The 17,692-nt window shown below is 41.9% G+C and overlaps 1 protein-coding gene across 10 annotated transcripts in view; it reads right to left on the bottom strand.

Annotated features, from left to right (window-relative positions):
* The window catches only part of LOC310762459 (uncharacterized protein), a 245,049-nt gene that overhangs the window by 54,331 nt on the left and 173,026 nt on the right, over nt 1–17,692 (bottom strand). Inside the window, exon 1 of one of the 10 annotated variants that reach the window (XR_014547983.1) lies at nt 169–239. The exons of the other annotated variants lie outside the window; for them this stretch is intronic. The gene's annotated coding sequence lies outside the window, so the exon portion shown is untranslated. Of the gene's footprint in view, nt 1–168; nt 240–17,692 lie in introns of those variants that run through there. 10 annotated transcript variants of the gene reach the window in all.

The following is a 17,692-nucleotide window of genomic DNA, read 5'->3' as shown; positions in this document are numbered from 1 at the left end:
GGTCAGCCTAGTTAAAAAGGAACATTTTCGCCTGACACCTAAAGGTGTATCATTCATTTCATTGCATTTATTGAATTTATATACCGCCCTATACCCGGAGGTCTCAGGGCGGTTTACACACACAAAAATCACAATATAAAAAATAAAAATAAAAACAATAATCCAAACCTTCTCTCCTTCCACTGATGGAAGCCTCATCATCAGCTGAGCAACATTGTTGGATACAACTCAGCCTAGTCTTCAAACACAGCCTGCATATTCATATCCTCAAATAGTTATGTTTCAGTGGTTCTAAGAACTGGTTTGCTACCCTAAATAATGCAGGGAAAGTGGAATGCAGGACACAGCAACCTCTGGAGCAAAAATAAAGAAACAGAATCAGTTGTGTCAGCTCATCCCATCATATCACAGCTTGATGTAGTGCAGGGATGGATATTCACATGTGTACAGAAGTGGATTGCTACAAAGCACATGCGAATTTGAAGCTAGGAGACACTCGTTCCTATGAAGTCAGTACGAATTATCTCTCCCTGGCACTCCTTCACAGTTTTTGCTTGGTTTAGCTTTCATTTCCCCCCAAACGTATTTTAAACTTTTAGTATTGTTTATGCCCACATGAATGCTTGAATATATATTGGTTTTATTTAAATAAGTTAGTGAGGGGTCAGTTAGCTGAGAACAGCAACCTGTTGGGGGGGGGGGAAATCAAATTAAACAGCAAAACAGTTGCTTGGGAGTTTTGGTCAGAAAAATTAACATTTTAAGGACAACTCTGGATAAAGTCCATTAGGACAAACGGCTGATTGATGTAATTCCCAACCTTCTGCCTCTTCATCCCACACTTAAAACTTTGTGCCTTATTTCACACTGTGTCCTGTATCTGGAAGGCCTCCTCTATCCATCTGTCCAAACAATTTCTCTTCCTACTGAACAGTACTCAAAGTGTTGATATTCCTGCACCAAATCTTTCCCTTCCTCTCTTCACTTTTGCCCTGTCCATGTTGCTTGTGTCCTGCACCTTCTTTCTTGGAAATCTCATTCATTACATAAAATTATCTAGTTACAGATAGGTAGCCGTGTTGGTCTGCCATAGTCAAAACAAAAAAAAAAAATTCCTTCTAGTAGCACCTTAAAGACCAACTAAGTTAGTTCTTGGTATGAGCTTTCGTGTGCATGCACACTGTATCTGAAGAAGTGTGCATGCACACGAAAGCTCATACCAAGAACTAACTTAGTTGGTCTTTAAGGTGCTACTAGAAGGAATTTTTTTTTTTTTTTTGATAAAATTATCTGATTTCATTCCTTAGCCTTCTGGGTCGAGCCATGCTAACTCTGCGCCCAATACAGTGCCTAGCACACTGCTGCTTCTGAATAAATGTTTAATGAGAAAAGGAAGGAAAGAGGATGCTTCATAGGAAAGATATTCTAAAATAGTGTGGAGGTCAGATTTTTAGCTGATACGACTCAGCAGAATCCCAATAGCTTCCATACAGTTAGAATGATTTAAGCTAAATCATCAAGCCCACACACAGTACTAGAGCTGATATTACCTAAATGCCTACAGCTCCATAAAATTAAAACTGTATTATTATACTAATGTAATAACATGAATAAGAAATGAATCTGATCTAATGAACGCATGGTTAAAAAAAAGTATTAATCTATTTGTTGCTTGTACTGCCTTCTTTTCAAGTTTTCAAGTTCAGAAAATAAAACAATTTGGGTTCCATGCTGTTTTACAGTAAGTTTCAGCCCTCTGAGATTTTCACTAACAACTTATAAATGTCCTGAACCCAGAAATTTGCAACAGGAGTTCTTGTGCTTCCTTAACCATTCCAAGGCCTAACATCACCAGTGTAATTAAGTTTGGTTTTCTTCATTTTTCCCCTGCTGTTACAAATAAAATGTGTTGTTCAGCTTTCCAATATACAACGAAAACTATATGAATACTAATCTATTTTAACCTCGGTGGAATAGTGAGGGGAAAAGATTGACTTTGATTTTATTAATTGTTTTCTCAAATAAAACAGTTAATGAAGGAGCTGAAGATGCTGCCTTTCGCATTTGTACCAAGAATTTCAAATAAAAATCCCATTTTCATTACCGAAGAAAAGAATAGCAATTGATTCTGCCAGTGTTTAATTGAAGCGCCTACTGTGTGTCAAAATATTAATTTTTTTTAATCTTATCATTAGAAAAGAAGGGAAAGCAAGGAAAATGGGAAAATTCATCCCCTTCTCCTACTGGATTCACTAAAGTTCTTCTCAACTGTACTTCTTGTCATGGTCAGCATTATGTGCTACGAAACTGATAAGATGAATCCATGCGTGGTCTCTTCACCTGTGGTCAATACTAGCATCAATGAAGCTCCACCAAAGCCTAATTTTAAACTAACTCCATGGCAGCAGCATAGCGTGGGTTGTCAGCACCCGGGGCAAGGCAAGTAATTTGCGCCCCCTAACCCGGGGCAAGGCAAGTAATTTGCACCCCCTAACCCTAACCTGCTGCCGCTGCCAGCTTCTTCTTGCTGCTGCCTGGGCTGGGGTATTTACGGTAAGGTAGCCACGGCGGCGGCAGCGGGTCCGTGTCAGGTGATCTGAGGCGAGTTGCCGCTGGCGCTGCCGCCCAAACGATGCTGCTTGCCCGGAGGAGGAGGAGGGCAGAGAGGCGAGGAAAATGCAACATGGCCCAGCAGCTGCGGTGGCGGCGGTGGCAGGGCTGTGAGGAGGGGCTGCCTGGCACGCCCTCCGCGGCCCTGACGCACGGGGACCACGGCGAGCGCTGAGAGCCGCTGCCTGCCGGACGCCTTCAGCCCGGACGCGCGCACAGCTCGTCGGTTCCGCGAGACATGGGGCTCTGCTACAGCCTGCGCCCGAGGCTCTTCGGCAACTCCGGAGGCGGCGAGCGCGCGCCCCCAGATGTTGCACCCAGTGCGGCCGGCCCCCCTGCACCCCCCACGCTACGCCACTGCTCCATGGTACAGCACTTGATCTGCATGCAGGAGGTCCCAGCTGCAATCACCACCACGTCTCCTCGGAACATCCTCTGTCTAAACCCTAGAGAGCCTCTTCCAGTCAGTGTAGCCAATACTGGGCTAGAATGGTCTGACTCAGCTTCTTATGTTTCTATGATTCACTTTTGGAGCCTTCTTCAAGGTAGCAAGAATTATGAAATCAACGTTAGAACTGCCAGACCCCCCAGGATTTGACTTTATGTGCAGGGCTGGATTTGATGAGGCCCTAAGCTACGGAAGGTAATGGGGCCCTTTATATGTCCACCTGTACTTTGTCAACAACAAATTGTCACTGTTTTTTTGTGTTGAATATATGCTCTATGGTAATTTATAGCATATTTGCACATAACAATAGATCTATTTTATCAAAGTAATTGTTGAATTGAAATACAATTAAGAAGTATATTAATAGTGAAATACAATTAAGAAGTATATTAATAGTGAAATAATTATTAAGCTCTAACTTAAATTTTTGGAAATGTACATCCAGGTGTTTTTTCCTTTAATTTTTTTTGGGGGGGCCCTAAGAGAGTAGGGCCCTAAGCTATAGCTTGTTTAGCTTATACGTAAATCCGGCACTGTTCATGCGCATGTTGCAGAACGACCTACATTACAATTTTGTACACAAGCATTCTTACATATGGCCAAGTGGCTCTGAGCGGCGCAATATGGAAAGAAAGAAGTCTATCTAGGGTTGTGGTTAGATGACACTTTATTCCATCTTCATGATGTTTCCTTACCTGTTTGTTTTTGCATTTCATGTGCTCTTTCACAGGACCTAAGAGCCACTTCTGAGTCTAGCACTTTACTACTCTTTTCTGCATTGTTTCCTGGGAGGGGGGATTTTTGTAACCCTCGTTAACTTGGAAAATCACAGGAGTTTTGTGTTGATAAAATTTGGGCTCATACACTGGCATACAGCTCTTTCCTGCCAACTAAAATTAAAAAACAAAACAAAACATGGCAGTATATTGATCAAAAAGCCACAATTCCAAAACACAACAATCTACTGCAGTGTGAAAGGAACATTGGAAAGTGGGGCAGTACCGCTAGCACTGTAATTAGTAAAATTAACACAATAAGTCCCACGTCAAAATGCAACCTAGAATTGATTTCTTGTTCTCCATATTAGTATATTGAAACTTACAGCACAATTCTAAGCATGCCTACTCAGACATAAATGTCATTGAGTTCAATGAAGCTTATTCAGAAGTATGAGTCTGTGGGATTACAGCCTAAGGGTAGCTTTGGGTAGCATATCTAATTATAATGACCGTTGGCGATAGGTAACTTCAAAGCAGCGCAGAAGTTATGTGCAACACTCCCTTCAATGGCCAAAAAGACCTGTTCATTTTTCGTCAGCAAACAAATTCAACCATCACAAATGGAGAGAAAATGACAGTTTCCGTTGGCATGCAGCATTTAAATAAAATGTCGTATGAATACCATGGACATAACCGGGGGTGGGGGGCAGGAAGGCAGCTGCCCCTCCCCCAAATCAAGTAAATAAATAAAAATATTTAACTAACTGACCAACTGTGTTGCAGATAACTTAGTTCTGGCCTCCCCCCTAACTTAAAGTCTGCCCCCCACAAAAAAAATCCTGGATGTTTTTAGATGGCATCCACATAATATCAGAGGAGCCATCATCTGGATTTCAAGTGACAGATTTTAAAAGCTGTGGTGCCACCATGGAAAAGATACCCGATATACAACTCCTAGTAGTATGATGTTAAGAAGGGTCTCCACAGCCAAGCTTAATTCCCAGGCAGGACTACACAGAAATAGGCACTCCTTCAACTGTTTAGGTCCCAAGTCACTCGGGGTCACCTGTAAAACCTGCAATTGTCACTCTATCCAATACAGTAAATTGGCTGAGTCAGTAAGAAAGTTGACTTGAGAACCTAAGTTGCAGAGGATAACGGGTTGTTTTAGGGGAGCCAGCTGAGGATAAGAAAGATGTTCACAGTGGCAGCAGTGAAGTTCACAGAAGGGAAAGAGCACTTCCAAGTGGTGGCCATTTTCAGGTGGGTTTCAATTACATACCTACAAATTCAGGTTGCACAGTCATGGTTGATAGGGAAGTCTTGTGCAACAAACCCAGTTCCCCAAAAGATTGTATAATGAGGAATGTGGTGGGGAAACATGTGCTTTGGTGTGATGACCTCTAACCTCCCTGCAAATTAATCTGAACAAATGCTGATTAAATAGCCAACATCATCTGATCTCCCCACAAACAAAGCAGGATGGATGCTCAATAAACAGGCTGTCTGGGAGCACCCTGAGTGTGCTGTTCCGCTCTCCCTGCTTCCCTTTCAAAGGCTACAGTGTTTGCCATAATGAGAGGGTAGGGAAAGCCAAGGTGGAGTTCTGTTGTTGAAAAGTAGGGTGTAAATATTTCTAAATCAACTAAACAATTAATTGTAAAAAGGGGTAATGAAGCTACTTGGAGAAGCAGGTGTTCACCATGACCTGGGCACAGGTGATGTTTTAAGGAAACAGTTTGTTGGGTCTGACTTTTGGTTTACCGAAGACTTCTCAGACAAAGAAATGACCCTCCAAATCATTGCAATAATTCTATCTTATCATCAATAATAATGTGGCACGATAGCAAAAGGCAAAATATGTATATAATCTGAAGGGAAACCAAAGTATAATACAGCACCATGGAAAGAATAAAGACTGGCCTTTCTAATGTCTTACTAATAGATATAGAGACGTCCTTGTTTGTGTGGTAGTATTTATTGTAAAAGGGACGTGGGTGGCGCTGTGGGTTAAACCACAGAGCCTAGGACTTGCCGATCAGAAGGTTGGTGGTTCGAATCCCCGCGACGGGGTGAGCTCCCATTGCTCGGTCCCTGCTCCTGCCAACCTAGCAGTTCGAAAGCACGTCAAAGTGCAAGTAGATAAATAGGTACTGCTCCGGTGGGAAGGTAAACAGCGTTTCCATGCGCTGCTCTGGTTCACCAGAAGCGGCTTAGTCATGCTGGCCACATGACCTGGAAGCTGTACATCGGCTCCCTCGGCCAATAAAGCGAGATGAGCACCGCAACCCCAGAGTCAGCCACGACTGGACCTAACAGTCAGGGGTCCCTTTACCTTTACCTTTATTTATTGTAAAAGAAATATGTGGACCTTAAAAACAAGCATTTAAGAGCCAGCCCAGTCAGTGGGCTGGACTAGGACTAGGGAGAAAGTTCAGATCCCCATATAACTGTAAGCGTTACAGTGTAAAGCATTCCGTGTGGCCTCGAGCAGTCACTATTTCTCAGCTTAACATACCTTACGGGCTTGTTGTGGTAATACAGTAGAGAGGAACAGCTGTGAATGCAACTCTGAGATCCATGGAAGAACAATGAAGTACAAATACATATTTTATTGTACTTAAACGCATGTGTCTTCATAAATTACAGTCCACTTCACAGATGCTGAAGTATAACAATGGCAAGCAGAAAAGTAACACTGTCTACATCTGAAAAAGAATAGCCTCAATGCAATCTTCATTTTTCAGTAATACAGCTTTCCCTACCCCTTCTGTCCATGGTGGGGTTTTTTGTGAGCGAGGAATCCATAGCCTCTGCTAAGTCTTTGATTCACACAACTGATTTGTTGTTCCACCACATAATGTTCTATCTATCAACTCAAAATATTTTTTGTTGAAGACAGCAACTTCCAGGTCTTTGATGAAATGGCTAAGAAGTTTTACAAACTTAGCCATAACTTTGGACTCAGCCACACAGCTGCAAATAAAATGTTTTAAATGTGTTACAAAGTGCAGTATGCAAATGTGACACTAGGTGGCAACAGTGAGCTATGCAAAATTCAATGTATTTTTCAAAATGTTTTTTAAAAAGCATTTTCATAGCGTTTTTTAAATGTCTGTAGATTCCACCTTTGTTGGTTTTCCTCTTCCAGCTCATCGCTTGGCTGCAGCTTATGAACCTTACAGTATATTGCAAGTGATGGTTGGTGGCAAGGAGGTGGACACAGAAATAAATTACTCTCCTGAATAAGGTGGCATTTTAGCTGTCATCCATGTAAAATAACCCAGATATCCAGGAAATTGATGGATTACATGGAACAGGAAAGGAATCACACGGAAAGGAAAGGCAGGCATAAACAAAAAGAAGGCTGAGAAACAACAAAAATGAAAGAAGTACCAGCAGCTGCACATATCTGCTTCAAGTAGGAGACTATATCGAACCAGCCCTGATTCTCCATCAGACCTAGGTTTTCCATCCTAGGAAGATATGGGCTTAACCTTTAATTTCCCTCTAAGTAAATGCTAACAGCATTTGCTCAAATTCACCCTTGATATGGCTCTGTCTCCTTTCTTCCCTGTTGTCTCCCTGCTGTTTCCTTCCACATCCAACATCAAACTTTAGATAGTATCCCCTCTACCTACCATACACCCCCAGTAGTGCCAGAAAGATATGTTATGCTTGAACAGAAATAAAAAAAATCTTCTTTTCTCTGGATAATATTTCAAACACACAGTGGATGAAATATGCTCTGCAAACATTGGACCCACACAAGATGCGAATTTTCTTTATGGGGTCCCCATCCAACCCCCACCTGTTTTGCCATCACAAAATTTATTGGTGTTTCATGCATACTTTTCTCCCAGTTGCTTTATGCTGCCATTAGAGGGCAGAAAAGAGTAAGTGTGTAGGCAGAAAATGCACATCCAAACCTATAATCTGCAAAGAAAAGAAGCGATGAGATTTAGATAACAAAAAGAGAGAGAGAGAGGAAAGGACATTGTTTTAAATGAGTCATCAGAGATAATGTGCTGAACTACGAATAATGAATCTTGCAAACTAAAACATTTCACATCTCAGTACAGCTGCCATCTTTTGGAAGGAAGATGAGAAGTTTGCTGCTGGCATTGGCAAAACACGACTAGGTCAATAACTCCTTTATCTAACAGCAGCAAAAAGAGACGAAAAAATTTCTATGATACTCTTGTTATAAGAGAAAATAGATGTCAATTTTTACCTTTGTATGCACAATCTATTTGTTTAATTGCATTAGGAATGTGAAATCTGAAAAGGCAGGTCTCCATTGTAGTCATAGAAAAAAGGTTGCTGCTTCGTTTTTTTTAATGTGTTGGGGGTTTTTTGCACTGAGAGGTTAAAACATAAAGATCATTCTGAAAACGAGAATTGATGCAGTTCACAGAATGTTTATATACCTGGCATCTCTTGTACTTCCTGAAAGGGCAAAGGAATAAAGATTGGGTTAGCATAGCCAGTTTATTGGGGGGTGGGAGATGATACCAGAAGTAAAATGCGTACCAGATTCAAAGGCTTTCTCTTGGATATAGCTAGCAATGAAATGCCCCCCGAAAGTGCATTTTAAGAATTGTTGTTTTGATTAGGGTAATGCAAAGCAATGTTTCAAGATGAAGCTGGAAAGCTAAGAGTTTTGGAATGACGCAGTTAAAAATGCCGTCGCCATTTTGGGAGGCATTGTTGGAGCTCTTGGGTCTGGGAGGAGAAAGAGAGAAATAGAGTTGTTTACATATCGTGGATCAACTTCTCGGTGGGACTTAAGAGTGACAAATGCCAAATTTATGATGGAAAGAGCGATGTTATCTACGAAGGAGATATATGGAAACCATCTGGACTTAGTGGAGGAATGGGAAATCCACAGAGGATTATTATTTTGCTTATCGGCTTAAGGAGACTAACAGAAGAGATCATAAAGGAAAAATAGAAATTATATAAACAAGATATGATGTGGAAACATCAAGATAAGACTGGATAGAATTATGAATTTTGTTTGGACTGATTGGGACTGATTTGGACATTAACGCAGTAATAAGAAGATGATCTGAATCCCCCTTTGGATCTTGAAGTATGGGTTCCCCCAACAAAATTTAAAAATTTGGCTTTGTAATTTGGAATTTATGTGATGTGATTTAATTTGATGTGATTGGCCAGTTAATAAAAATTATTAAAAAATAAATAAATAAACACCGGGAATTATTTCTGAGACCATACCTATCGCAGTGATTTGAAGGAAGGAAGTTGAAGCAAATTAACAGAGTCCCCACCCCCCACCCCATGTGGGTCATCCTTCTCCTTTGGGTTTTGGCTCTGAAAGCAGAATTTAAGAGGCAGACTATTGGAATGGCCTGCTCTTTCCCAATTGTCCCAAACAATTACAATTATATCTCACATTCTCTTTTATCTTGACAGAGGACATTTCCAGAACAGGGGGAAGGGAGGCAAGGGTGAAGGAGAGACTTTCCCAGGTGGTTTTTATATATTTATATAATTAAGGTAACATTACCTTGTGCAATACGCAGTAAGCCCCTTGACCTATTTGTTTAATGTTTGGTAGGTTCCTTACCCAGGGACATTTCCTTTATGTCCCCAGTTTTAAAACTGACTGTCCACACACACACACACGGGAAGAAATGTGATGTCTATCTTGCAACCCAAAAAAGATCCCCCAGTGAACTTCATGGCTGAGTTGGGAATTTGAACCCTGGTCTCCTACATCCAAGTTCAACACACCAACAACTAAAATCAGAAATGTCAGGTCATACATTTTTTGAAAAATCATAGAATGAAGCTTATTAGTAAATACGCATATACATATTTGGAAGGTCCAAAAGAAGTAAAATGAAACAGCTTCCTATTCATGAAGTCTTTCAAAAGGAAAGGTCTTCATATTACCTTGCCATCAAAGAGGGCGCAAGGAGGGCCTCACTAGAAAGGGAATTACAAAGCCAGTGCAAAAACCTGTACCTTTACCTTTTCTTCTCCTTTTTACCCAATAGTTGAGTAAATGCTCACTCCAAAAATGGCAACAAATAAGCCTCTTAAATAATCAGTTTGCACCTGGGAGAAAACAGCTGTTCCTGTTTATCAGGGACAGTTCCTGTTTTCAGGTTCCTTTCACTGGAAAATGACTGCCTCTATATTTTTTTTTTTGAATTGTGGAAAATGCCTCATTAAAATTTCATTAGTGCAATTTTCTAGCATTATCATTCTTGAGGTCTGGTACCCTAGCAACAATATATTCTGGCACAGTTTTATTTTTGAGTGTATTTTTTATAAAATAACAGGGATAGGGGTGGGGTGGAACTTGCAAAGAGATATGTGATGTGAGCATAGAAGTGTTAAATGCATGCCCCTATTTCCATTGGTAAACTGGTTTTCTATTATTATTTATAGTTAGCACAATTAACATACCACTTGATTGCAGTAAAACCTCTAAGCATGTCCTGTTTCCTACTTGCTGACGCAGAATTCAGACTTATGGCTCAGGTGGTGTGATTAAAATCTTTCCACAGCAGGAGGGGGAGACATCAGTGTCTCTTCACCAGGCTGACTCATCTCTGCCTCCCCCTCACCAGATTCAGCTTCTGATTCTTCACTCCTCTCTGCCACAGACTCTCCCAGCTCACTAAGCCCAGTTACCCCTTCAGCTTCTCTCTAACCACTCACCGTCATCCCACCACCATTCCCTGGGCTCTGAGCCTTCTCCCCTTAGTGGTTCCTGAGCTTGTTCCTCCCACCATTCCTCTGTCAGTATTTTCATCCCTCCCATTGCAAGGATCACCTGATTGTGTTGTTTTACTTTCATACTGAGAGAAAGGAGGGGGCGGAAGCTAATCTTTGAGACTTTTTCTTTTGTACTTTTTGTACTGTTATACTTTTTCTTAAAAAGCAGAGACATCACCTTGCCAACAAAGGCCCATAGTTAAAGCTATGGTTTTCCCAGTAGTGATGTATGGAAGTGAGAGCTGGACCATAAAGAAGGCTGATCGCTGAAGAATTGATGTTTTTGAATTATGGTGCTGGAGGAGACTCTTGAGAGTTCCATGGACTGCAAGAAGATCAAACCTATCCATTCTTAAGGAAATCAGCCCTGAGTGCTCACTGGAAGGACAGAAACTGAGGCTGAGGCTCCAATACTTTGGCCACCTCATGAGAAGAGAAGACTCCCTGGAAAAAACCCTGATGTTGGGAAAGATGGAGGGCACAAGGAGAAGGGGACGAAAGAGGACGAGATGGCTGGAACAGTGTTCTCGAAGCTACTAACATGAGTTTGACCAGACTGTGGGAGGCAGTGGAAGACGGGAGTGCCTGGCGTGCTCTGGTCCATGGGGTCACAAAGAGTCGGACACGACTAATAAAATTAACCTTACAAAACTAGTAACCCTGCTAGCAATGTTAATTGTTTACAGTTGTCTTTCAAATGTAACAGGCTACCTTACCCTTCCAGACAGAGATGCCTGTACACAGGAAACTACATCCAGTTCAGTATTGTCTATGCAACTAGTTGTCAGTGGCTCTCCAGAGTTTTGGAAAGACGAGATGCTGTTTTCCAACATTATCTTGTGATATTGGGGATCAACCTGGCATCTTCTACTTGCAAAGCATGTGCTGTACATTTCCTCCCCTAAAATGTTGCCCAAATGTTCTGAATTCTGAAATAATGTGTACAGATTAAAGTCAAAGTATGCAAATCAAATAGGGAGTTTCTCCTAGTATTTAGTCAAAATCCTCTTCCTTGCAATTTCCATCCATTGGACCCAGTTCCACCCTCTGGAGCAACTGAGAATAGGTCTGCCCCATCTTCTGCATGACAATCCTTCAGATATTTGAAAGCTACTGTGAAGCCTACAAGTGAAAGGCATGTGATCCAGGTAGTGAAGACTGAAGATGAAGAAGAGTTTGGATTTGATATCCTGCTTTATCACTACCCTAAGGAGTCTCAAAGCGGCTAACATTCTCCTTTTCTTTCCTCCCCCACAACAAACCCTCTGTGAGGTGAGTGAGGCTGAGAGACTTCAGAGAAGTGTGACTAGCCCAAGGTCACCCAGCAGCTGCATGTGGAGGAGTGGGAAATCGAACCTGGTTCACCAGATTACGAGTCCACTACTCTTAACCACTACACCACACTGGTTCTCAGACTTGACAGAAGGGCAGGGGAAGGAAGTGTGACCTCACCTCTCTCTCTCTCTCTCTCTCTCACACACACACACACACACACACACACACAGCCACCCACGCACAGTGGCAGACGAAGCCGCTCGGGCACCTGAGGCAGCGAGTCCAGGGGCCGGGCGAGCCATCCATAGGGGCGAGGTGCACAGCGGGGCCTCCAGAATCTGCCTGCCTCCTCCCACTCAGCTGCCCTATGGCTGGGGGGGAGGTGTTGGAGATTCGTTCCCTGTGTCTGCAGTCATGTAATTGTCTATCACATGATGATACATGTTTTGACTCTACAGAGTGGGAAGTGACGGAGACAGGATGTTTGTGTTACTGTGTTCCGTGAAGTGGGACTATTGTCCTTTGTTCTTTCCTCTCTTCCCTGTCTGATGAGAAAGGGGAAGGAGCAAAGTCAGAATGCTCCAAGTGTATTATTATATGTTGATCCACTGAGGTCTGTTACGCAAACTGCAATTACTCTGCAGATCCCTAAGTGTGCTAATGCCTTTTGGCATTAGTCGCTGTGATGTTCGGGCAGAAGAAAGCTTTTGAAGCTTCTGAACAATTGACCAGGAGGGAGAGAACATGCCAGTCAGGCAAGTGTCTCTACCAGGGTCCTGCATGAGAGTAGGATGCTCTGAGCAGGAGGCAGCGGGCAGACCGTTTGGGTAGCGCGGAGCCTGCGCATGCCCAAGCCACTGAATCTCTCCCAGGACCCATGGTGAGTGGCACCCGACATTTTATCACCCCCCTCAGTGTGACACCTGGGGTAGCCCACACCCACTGCACCCCCCTTCCTCCACCCACCCACCCCACACAGTTGCAGTTGAGTAAGGGGAAATGCCTGAATATGGCTTTTGTCTGCATCAATTGCCTCATGTATCCTATTGGCTTGAAGCAATGATTCTTCAACATAAACTTCATTGGACTATTTATGTTGTGCGGATGCCAGATTATTTTCTTCCAAAGCAATTACTCTACTCTGAACTTAAAAATGGAAAGTGTAATGCTGGTGGTCAACAAAAGAGGTTTAATGACTCTCTCAAGGATAATCTAAAAAAATGTAGTATAAACACCGACAACTGGGAAACACTGGCCTGAGAACAGCTTTTCCCAAAGGTGTCATGGGCTTTGAAGATGCTCAAACTCAGGACAAAAGGGAGAAACATGCTAAGAGGAAGGCACGCTTGGCAAACCCTCACTGTGATCAACTCCTGCCCGGAAACCTATGTCCCCACTGTGGAAGGACGTGTGGATCCAGAATTGGCCTCCACAATCACTTACAGACTCACTGTTAAGATAGTGTTTATGGAAGACAATCTTACTTGGCTATGAGTGATCGCCAAAGAAGAAGATTGGCTTGAGAAAGACAGAGATAATGCAAATTCAGGATAAAACCCTGGTCAAGCAACAAGTTGATACACTCTGCACAGAAGATTGCTGTAATTTCAGCGCTTCTGTCCTTTCACAAGATCACTTAAAATATCACACCCCAGTCCCTGGCAGCATGTCACGCTGCACTTGTAGAGTCTTAAATTAATTTCTAATAATTATACCCCATTACTGTTAAAAGAAATGTATAATTTCTTCTCAGAGGTTTTAGGAAAGTTCTAACATTTAACTGGAGAAAGTAATGTAAATTTACATCTTGTTAAAAAAAAAAAAAGGAAAGCCTGGAGGTGGGGTGGAACCAGCCCAAATATTCTTAAAGGGTTGTCCCTAAATGGCATGAGGGGTGGAGAAGGAGGGAGGGAGACAGAAAAGACAAAGAAACTAGTTATCCTCTAGAACAGCTTTTCCCAACCTTGGTACCCCACAGGTTGCTGGACTACAACTTCCAGTAGGGCTAGTTGTCAGGGCTGAGTGGAGTTGTAGCCTAACAACATCTGGGGCCCCAAGGTGAGAAAAGCCATTCTAGAATATAGAAACTTCACAATCACAGCTGGTGGCCACAATGCTTCTGAATACCAGTTGCTGGAAACCACATGAGGGGATAGCACTCTTGTGCTTGAATTCTGCTTGTGGCTCTCCTACCCACAGGCATCTGGTTGGTCACTGCATCTGGTTGGTCACTGCAAACAAAATCTGGTTGCTCACTGCAAACAAAATACTGGACATTGGTCTGATCCATCAGGCTCTTCCTATGTTCTTAATGGCTTGGATCCAGACTAACAGAGAAATCCAAACAGTGACCAATTCAAGTGCGTTTCAGTGAGACTTAATAATGACTCAATTTGGATCTAACCCACTGTCTTGTAGAAAAGAGGTATGTGTTCCATTTGTAACACTGCAACATACAGTCATCACAGAAGAACTAGTATAACCAGCCAACTCTACATGCCCCCAAGGACTCTCATCTACTCTCACTACTGACCTGGGAAGAACCACAGCCTGTCAGTGTTGACAATGCTGTATCAGATGGACCTTGTACTGTAGAAGGCACATTCTTATGTTCCAACTTTGTTATGTTTAGGAACACTTCAGGTTGAGAACTGTGGTCAAAATAATTTTTTTTATTAATAGTAACAACCTGAATTGTCATTCCTGTTCATGAACACAGCTAGAAAGGAACAACACTGGCATAGTCTCAGACATGGGACTCAGCTATATTACTTTGTTTTTAAAGTGCTTTAAATGCGTTATAACCATGCAACAACAGATGGCGCTGTAGAGCACAAAACTTTTCTATGCAAATTTACATAGGGTTTTTTCTTTTGTTATAACAATTTAATTTATGACTTATTTATAGCGGATTTTTTTCCCCTGTGTGTAGATCCACCCCAGGTCACAAAGTGGTGAGGGTCAGGGCAAAAGTTGTTTTTTTATTTAAAAATAATAATAATAATAATAATAATAATAATAATAATAATAATAAAATTTCTTACCCATCCTCTACCATAAGGTTTCAGGGCAGATTACAACAATGAAATATCCAATCGTAAAATGAACGAAAGAGTAACAACCAAAAAGCAAATTATAAAGATAATTAAAAACAGTTCCACAAATAAAACAATTACAACAATCCCATATACAAAAGAAGTTTGAAAATAGCTCCAATACAGATTGGGATAAAGAATAGGATCTCCACTTAAAAGGCTTGTTGAAAAAGGAAGCCATGATAGCTATGTTCTGCCTTTATTGTCAGAGGCATTTCGCCTCCTAATGCCAGTTGCTGGGAACTGCAGGCAGACAGAATTCTGTTGTACTTATGTGCAGGCTCCCCACAGGTACCTGGTTGGCCACAATGAGCACAGGATGATGAAGTAGATGGACCACTGGCTTGATCCACCAGACTCATCATATGAAGGTATTCAGCTGGTGCTGAAAACACAAGAGAAGGAATCAGCTCAACATGTAATGGGAAGGGATTCCAAAGGTTAGGTGCCAGCACACTAAAAGACCAATTCCTGTATTATATGGGATGGACCTCCTGCTTTCTTCAGGAGGCTCTCTCCTACAGAGTACACTGTTTGATTGCATATATTAAGAGGCATGATGTTCTTTTAAGTCTCCTGCTCCCAAGCAGCTTGTCACTGAGACTCTTAGGCCATAAAGGTAAAGGTACCCCTGCCTGTACGGGCCAGTCGTTACCGACTCTAGGGTTGCACGCTCATCTCGCTCAAGAGGCCAGGAGCCGAAGACACTTCTGGGTCACGTGGCCAGCGTGACGAAGCTGCAACTGGCGAGCCAGCACCAGTGCCGCACACGGAAACGCCGTTTACAGCTTGGCACTGAGACTCTTAGGCCATAATCTTATGCAAGGCTACCTGATGGAAAACCCCATTGCACACATCCGGACCTAAGTCTGAGTAAACACATACAGGATCACACTACCCAAGCACTCAACTCAGTTGTCGAACAGAGCCATGTGGCCTTTATTGTTGCTCATTTCCCTTGCAAATAATATATCGTGTCTTAGGTAAAGGTAAAGGGACCCTTGACCATTAGGTCCAGTCGTGACTGACTCTGGGGTTGCGGCGTTCATCTCGCTTTATTGGCCAAGGGAGCCGGCGTATAGCTTCCGGGTCATGTGGCCAGCATGACTAAGCCGCTTCTGGCGAACCAGAGCAGCGCACGGAAATGCCATTTACCTTCCCGCCAGAGCGGTACCTATTTATCTACTTGCACTTTGACGTGCTGTCGAACTGCAAGGTGGGTAGGAACAGGGACCGAGCAACGGGAGTTCACCCCGTCGCGGGAATTTGAACTGCTGACCTTCTGATTAGCAAGTCCTAGGCTCTGTGGTTTAACCCACAGCGCCACCTGTGTCCCCTATCGTGTCTTAGTTATCCTTATATTCTTTGCGATCTTCATTGAACTGTTGCTTTTGACTGCAGCAAAGAAATGGGATCTGAGCTTGCACAGCACAGTAACAACAAGCTTGACTTATTTTATTTTTCTTTTGGTCTGGACCAGTACGAAAAGAAGGCCCAGATTACAGTAGGTGACTCAAGAAATTAAACCTCATTGAGTTTAGCAGATTATTTTTTCCCCAAATAAATGTACTTGGAATTAAGGTGTACAATTTAAACTAAGTAATTCATCCACAAAATACACAGAGCATTAAAAAAAAAAAGTTTATCTCCATGGACTTGCTGTGTATGAAGCCTAATATCAGTCCAGAAATTGATTAGGGTTTGCCATCTAGTCAAAAGATATAGCTGTACACAGAGTCACAGCCTGGGTTCATTTATCCTTTTCATTTGTAGTGCTCCATATTATATGAGTGCAGATCGATTTGAATCTCTTTAATATTCATGATCCTCTCACCAGTCTGAGTGAAAGAGATAAAGCTTTTGATGGCAATCTGAAGAACTTGATTAACAATGCACTAATCATCACTACCATTGACCTGATTTAAAAAAAAAATGTTTTCCATTCATCCATCATTCTATTACCAAAGATGATTGCATTACCTTACTATTTTTTTACCTAAATAAAACCACATGAGTTGTAAATATCATGTCTTCTTTTTTTAAAAAATCACAAATGCACCTTGAAACCAAATTAATTTAAACTAAAAAATATTAAAGCGACCTATAATAACCAATTAGCACATGAACAGGGGAAAGCAACTTACAAGTGGCCCCCGATAAACCAAGTCACTTTGACTTCCTGTTAATAAATGTTAAATTGTGCCAAGGAATTAATTTTGCAATAAATTGTTATTGTTGTTGTAATATCTAACTAAAGCATATTACCAGGAGTAATTATCCATATATCAGAATGCATTGAATGTAGTGTGTGCACTATAATTACTCCCCAAATTGCTTATCATTCAAATGGTAATTTTAGCAATAATGTTGCAGTAGCTATAACTTACCTTTCATCTGCGGAGAAGTAGTTTATAATCACTACACCAACCTGGATCTTGCACATGTAATAGAAATCCCTAGTAGCGAAAATATATAGCAAGGCAGATATACTGCTTACTCAAATTCATCCATTTGTTCTACCATGGTTATCAGAAAAGGTGTACATGGTATAATTGCTAATGTAATGCAGCTTTTGCCAACCTGGTGGTCTGCAAAAAGTTTTGAATTACCCCTCCCATCAGCTAGGGTTGCTGGGTTGTTGTTGTTGTTTTTGGGCAAAATCACAAAAAGATGTTTTAGAGGTATTTTTGAACTAATTTTAAGGAAAATTGGCAAAAACAATACTGCCGACATGGGTTGCCATACGTCCGGATTTTTCCGGACATTTTTCTTTCCATTTCCTCCCGGACACT

The sequence above is a fragment of the Podarcis filfolensis genome, assembly GCF_964270895.1.
Source record: "Podarcis filfolensis genome assembly, chromosome: 5".
Lineage (NCBI taxonomy): Eukaryota > Metazoa > Chordata > Lepidosauria > Squamata > Lacertidae > Podarcis > Podarcis filfolensis.
Note: the sequence above shows the minus strand (reverse complement) of the source record. Positions and strands in the feature narration are given on the sequence as shown.